The sequence below is a fragment of the Equus asinus genome, chromosome 20 (genome assembly GCF_041296235.1).
Source record: "Equus asinus isolate D_3611 breed Donkey chromosome 20, EquAss-T2T_v2, whole genome shotgun sequence".
In the NCBI taxonomy this organism is placed as follows: domain Eukaryota; kingdom Metazoa; phylum Chordata; class Mammalia; order Perissodactyla; family Equidae; genus Equus; species Equus asinus.
This window is the reverse complement of record NC_091809.1, coordinates 100,365,746-100,371,668: the sequence shown is the minus strand read 5'-3', so window position 1 is coordinate 100,371,668 and position 5,923 is coordinate 100,365,746.

The window sequence follows — 5,923 nt, the reverse complement described above, 5'->3', positions numbered from 1 at the left end:
GCGCTGGCGGGGCGGGGCTGGGCTCGCAATACCGGGCAGCCTCGCGATTCACTTCGCAAACTGTGAGCCAGCATCCGGTTGACCCGAGGCGCTGTTCTAATGAGGACAACGGGTGTTTAATGAGTGCAACGCAGGAGCACAGCGTCGGCCTTGTGCGTGACTGTTCTTAGCATCGACAGATTAAATGTTACTTTTAAAAAAAAAAAAAAACTTACCTTACCTAAACCGAAAGGCAAGTTTGTATCTCCAAGACGCTTCAGTGAAACGTCTGAAGGCGGCCTTTGATTTCACATCCTCTCACTAACCAAAAAGTAGCTTGTGACCTCCCTTGTCAAGCAAAGCCTAAAATGCTCATTCAGTGGTCATTGTTTTACCACCTCCAGACCAGTTTTAGAATCAATTTAACTGCAAAGTTCAGAACACGCGTGGCCTTGCTATTATTATAAATGCAGACACCTATTTCCCTAGCATCCTGCATCCCAGTAGTCTCATTGAGCCTATTTTTTTCCCCTCACATCCTTAAAAGGAGTGCAACCTACAGAAAAACAAAGGCAGCCCTGGAGTCCAACGCCAGCTATGCCATCTGCTGGTTGTGGGACAGTGGGCAAGTTACCTCACACCCCCAGCCTCAGTTTCCACTTCTCTAAAATTGAGATAGTAAAATTCCTTGCAGGGCTGTTGTAAGAATTACAGAGTCAGACCATGTGGATCAACTCCCCAAGAGAGTAGTCTTATTGGCATAGTGAATTTAGAGTTAGTGGTACTGTCAGTAACTAAGCAAATATTGACATTCTCACTTATTGCAGGACAAACAGAATACATAGTGAAAAGCGGATAGACCTGGGAGATGAGCAGGGTGCCCACATTGACACCATGTAGCTGAGAGGCCTTCAAGAAGACAGTTTCTGAGCCACAGTTTTTTTGTTTTGGTTTTTTTTTTTTTTTTTTTTGAGGAAGATTAGCCCTGAACTAACTACTGCCAATCCTCCTTTTTTGCTGAGGAAGACTGGCCCTGAGCTAACATCCGTGCCCATCTTCCTCTACTTTATACGTGGGACGCCTACCACAGCATGGCTTTTGCTAAGCGGTGCCATGTCCGCACCCGGGATCCAAACTGGTGAACCCCAGGCTGCCAAATCGGAACGTGCAAACTTGACCTCTGTGCCACCGGCCCAGCCCCTGAGCCACAGTTTTAACAAGTAGAGACCTGCAAGGTTAGGTCTAGCTACAGAATTCTAAAATCCTAAATTACACCTCTTCTCAACAGCTGCCTCCTCCAAGGATCCTTACCATTCTGCTAGTACTGACGTCACTAAATAACATCCCCAATGGAAATATATGATGAATCCCTATACTTGCCCAGAATGGTGATTCACAAAGTTGTGACACACACATATCACCCTGCAGAAAATTAGAGAAATTACCAAAAAAAAGTAAACGAGTAATATCGGTAGGTTTCACCATTTATATTTTATTAGCATTTAAAGAGAAATCAAAAATGTTAACCTTGTATATGTGGGGGACTGTCATTGGCCACCCCAAGATATGTCTCTTTGGCATGAGGATTTTTTTGGGCTGGTTACTTGTAAAAACTGCAGACAGGAAAGAAACTGAAAAGTAGAACTTACTTATCCTTTGTTAAGAGACATTTACATTTGTAAGGGAAATCTCCATCTGTAAAGGTGTCTCCCTCTCTGTACCAGGAAGAAGGGGGGATGATCATATCTCTAGAAACTCTTAATCAATGTGGAAGGCAAGGACTTAAATCTGCATAATAATCTTACTCCTGTTTACTGTGCTTGTCAGGTAACCTCCTGTAACTGACTCCCCCCACCCCCAACATCCTCCTTTATCTTTAGCTGAAGATGATATTTAAGGTGGTGACTTCAGCCATTTTGGTGAGTTGCTCAGTTTGCCTGAGCCTGTCCCATGTATTCATGTTATAAAGCTTTGTTTAATTTTCTCCTGTTATTCTGTCTCATGTGAATTTAATTCAATAACTGGCCAGAAGAACCCACAGCGGGTAGAGGAAATGTCTTCCTCCCCTACATATACTTGCGTTGTCATTTTTACCAATTTCATATCTATTTAATTCCTGTAAACACACAAGAAAACATATCTTCTAATACTTTTGCCAATCTTTCATTCAACTCCAAAGCACACAGCAGAAGTTTCATAAATGCTTCTCAAACAAATGAGGGGAAGTCTCTGACTTTGCATGTCCTTTATTGCTGCATAGTGTTGAGACATGGTACTTAAATGCTGGTTAACACTGAGGTCATTTATATAAAACACATTATGTCCAATTTGCTTTTGGAATGTCACATTCAATTTGGAACCATATTTAAATTCATGACAACATCTAATAAGTAATCAGAACAGTGAAGAAGAGACATAAATACAAGAACATGATACAAGGACAATATGGCAGAGACTGCTACTTGTCAACCAATATCTATTTTCCCTTTTCTTCCTTAAAAAAGCCACCAATTTTTTCCTGAGCAGAAGGATCTCCAAAATAAAAGATTACATTTCCAAGCCTCTCTTGGAGCTAATTGTGGCCATCTGACCAATTTCTGACCGAAGGAATGTAAATGAAAGTGTTTTGTGTGATTCCTGGGAAATGTCCTTAAAGGAAGGAATGTGCTCTTTTTCACCCCTTCCTTCTGCTGGCAGGCATGCAGGTGTAATAGCTAGAGCAGTAGGAGACATCCTGGACCACAGTGCTGAAGCTACACACTGAGGACAATGGGACACCAAAATAGACGGGTGCCGGGTCCCTCATGATTTGTGAAACTTCCCCACAAGCCCTAGAATGACAGCTCTGAACTTGTAGAACGTAGGAAACAAAGTCAACAAGCCACTCTTTTTTGAGGTGTTCTCATTTTTAGCAGAAGATAATCCTAATCGCTGTAAATGGTAAAGGAATGGAGCTGGTTTTGCTGGGGTTAGACTAGGGGTTTAAGACGTGGTTATCAGTCTTTAAACCTCTGACAAGCTAACACCTACGGATAGGAGTAGACATGTTATATGATGTTTTTGAAGACAGAAGCAAGGTTCCCACGTGGAATTTGTGGAGACACAGATTTTGACTCAGCATAAGAAAAGTCTCTCAAATAAAGGAATGGGCCATTTCAAGTCATCCCACAGGGAGCCATTTACTGAAATCTGCCAAGTACAGTCTGGGCGTAATGGATTCAGGGATGAATAAAGCACAGCCCTCAGCCTCCAAAAGCTCATCTAGACCAGTGCTGCTCAAAGTAGCTGTGACGAAGGACCCTTTTAAAAGAAAACATGTAATCCATTGAGGACTGGTATTTTGTAAAATACAATCAAAATGAATTCCTAGAAAAATGAAATGAAAAGACATAAAAATATAAGCCCTCAATTTTTATTATTAAACAGAATGGAGCCGGTCCTGATGGCCTAGTGGTTCAAGTTCTGCGCTCACCACTCAGGTGTCCTGGGCTCACTCCCTGGGTGCAGGACCACACCACCCATCTGCCAGTTGCCATGCTATGGCAGCGGCTCACATAGAAGAACTAGAACGACTTACAGCTGGGATATACAACCATCTACTGGGGTTTTGGGTGGGGGGGGAGAGAAGAAGATTGGCAACAGATGTTAGCTCAGGGGGAAACTTTCCCTGCAAAAAAAAAAAAAAGCAAAAGAAAGAAAATTATTTCCAAAGGTGTAGGTAATTTCAATTTCTACGTTGACCCCTCACTGTTGGGTGACACCAAGGTGTAGACCAGCACCAGTCACAGACGACACTTGGAAACAATGTTCTAGACAAATGCAAATTGAGGGCCATCCTACGAAACAATTGGCCTGGACTCTTCAAAAATGTCATTGTCATGAAAGACAATGAAAGGCTGAAGAGCTATTCCAGATTAAGGGAAATGAAGGAGATATGACAACTAAGTGCAAAGTTTGATTCTGGATTAAGTTCTGGATCATGAAAAAAATTACTATAAAACACAGTACGAGACAATTGGTGAAATCTGAATATGGACCATATGTGACATTAATAGTACCGTAACAGTGTTAAATTTCCTCAATTGGATAATTATAAGATGCTTATGATAAAAGAATGTCCTTGTTCGTAGAAAATCCTCACTCACATATTTAGGGTAAAGGATCACAATGTCTGCAACTTAATTCTGAAATGCTTCAGTAAAAAAAAAAAAAACAACAATTAGAGAGAGAGCTTGAACGCACATGTGGCAAGCTGTTAACAGTTGATCCATCTAGGGAAGTGCATACTAGAATTAGTTCTACTATTTTTGCAACTTTTTTGGACAGGTTTGGTATTTTTTTCCAAAGTTAACAATTAAACACACACATATACACACAACTAAATGCAATGTGTGATCTCAGATTGGCTCTTAGCCTAGAAAAAGTATATTAGTGGGATAACTGGCAAAGTTTACAGATTAGTTAATAAAATTGTTATTAATGTTGATTTCCTGATTTTAATAACTTGGCAAGATGTTAACATTTGGGGAAGCTAGGTGAAGGGCATATGGGAATTCTTCCTACTATTTTTGCAAGTTTTTCATAAGTCTGAAATGATTTTGAGTTGAAAAGCTAGACAAAAATTTAAACCCTGACAGTCTAGAACTTCTGGTCCTTTTCCTCTAAACTAGAAGGAAAAATATCATATAGTTAGAGAATGACAGATCCAGGGTCCTAACACTCAGTCCCCAGTACTTTCCACTAGACCATAATCATGGATTCTTGGTTACTGTGATGTCTTCCTATTAAATGTTTCTTGAATTTAAGTGGAAATGTTTCCTACATCTTATACAAACACCGGTGTGTGTGTGCATGTAGCCGTAAATCCTCTGAAGTGACATCCAAATGCTTATAGAACCTTCATGACATCAGCCAGGGTTCCTCCCCGGTGTGGATTCTCTCATGTTGAAAAAGGTTGATGTGGTTTAACAGTAGTTCCCAAACTTGTCTGCACATTAGAATCATCTGGAGATCTTTAAAAATTCCAAAGACCAGACCACACTCCAGAAGAATGAAATCACACACTCTGAAGATGGGACCCAGACATAGTATTTTTGGAAACTCTTTGGTTTTCCAAAATGCAGCCAAGCCTGGAAATCACTGTGATTTCCACTTCAGTGCTCTCGCTGGAAGCAGAGGCTGGAGATAGCATCTACCAGGAAATGATGGAGAAGGGGTTCCTTCATGGGTAAATGATCTCTATGGCCCTGTGGTGCCGTGACTCTATCACGTCAGTATTTTACAGACAATCCATTCTTTCAATATTGTCGAATTTGTCTTTTTCCCCAGAAAATTACAACAAATATTACATATTTTTCTGATTTTACATTTAATATAATTAAAAATGAACCTATACAAATGATGACTAGAATATTTTCCAACAAATATTGCACTGGAAGAATGTTTACAACATATAGTCAAAAAAACAAATTCAAATGTAACAAACCTGTAAAAATCTCTGTGTCTTCCTGATTATCAAATTAAAATCCAGTTATTTATTTGTGTCTCTAAAAAGAGTCTAATTATCTAAATAAGCCAAGAAGATTTAAATCTAAATACACTTCAGACTATTGAAATTTCTTTCCAAGTTTAAAATTAACAGAACATTTTTAGCCACATAGTTATAAAAGGTTATGTTTTTAATCCAACATTTAAACTGAAAAATTTTCAAGACCCTCCAAAATTAGTAATAACAAATAAAATAAAAGGTCTTTAAAATCCTGACTTTAAAGTAGGATGTATAAACCATCATTATTAAATTGTTTCTCACACATAATAAATACTGATAAAAATATGGGTTATGCAGCACTGTTTTCCTTCATGAAACAGAAAAGCAATATGAAAAAATATTTTTTTTCATGTTTTTGTTCCAGAAGACAATTTTTTCAGAAGACACAGAATAACT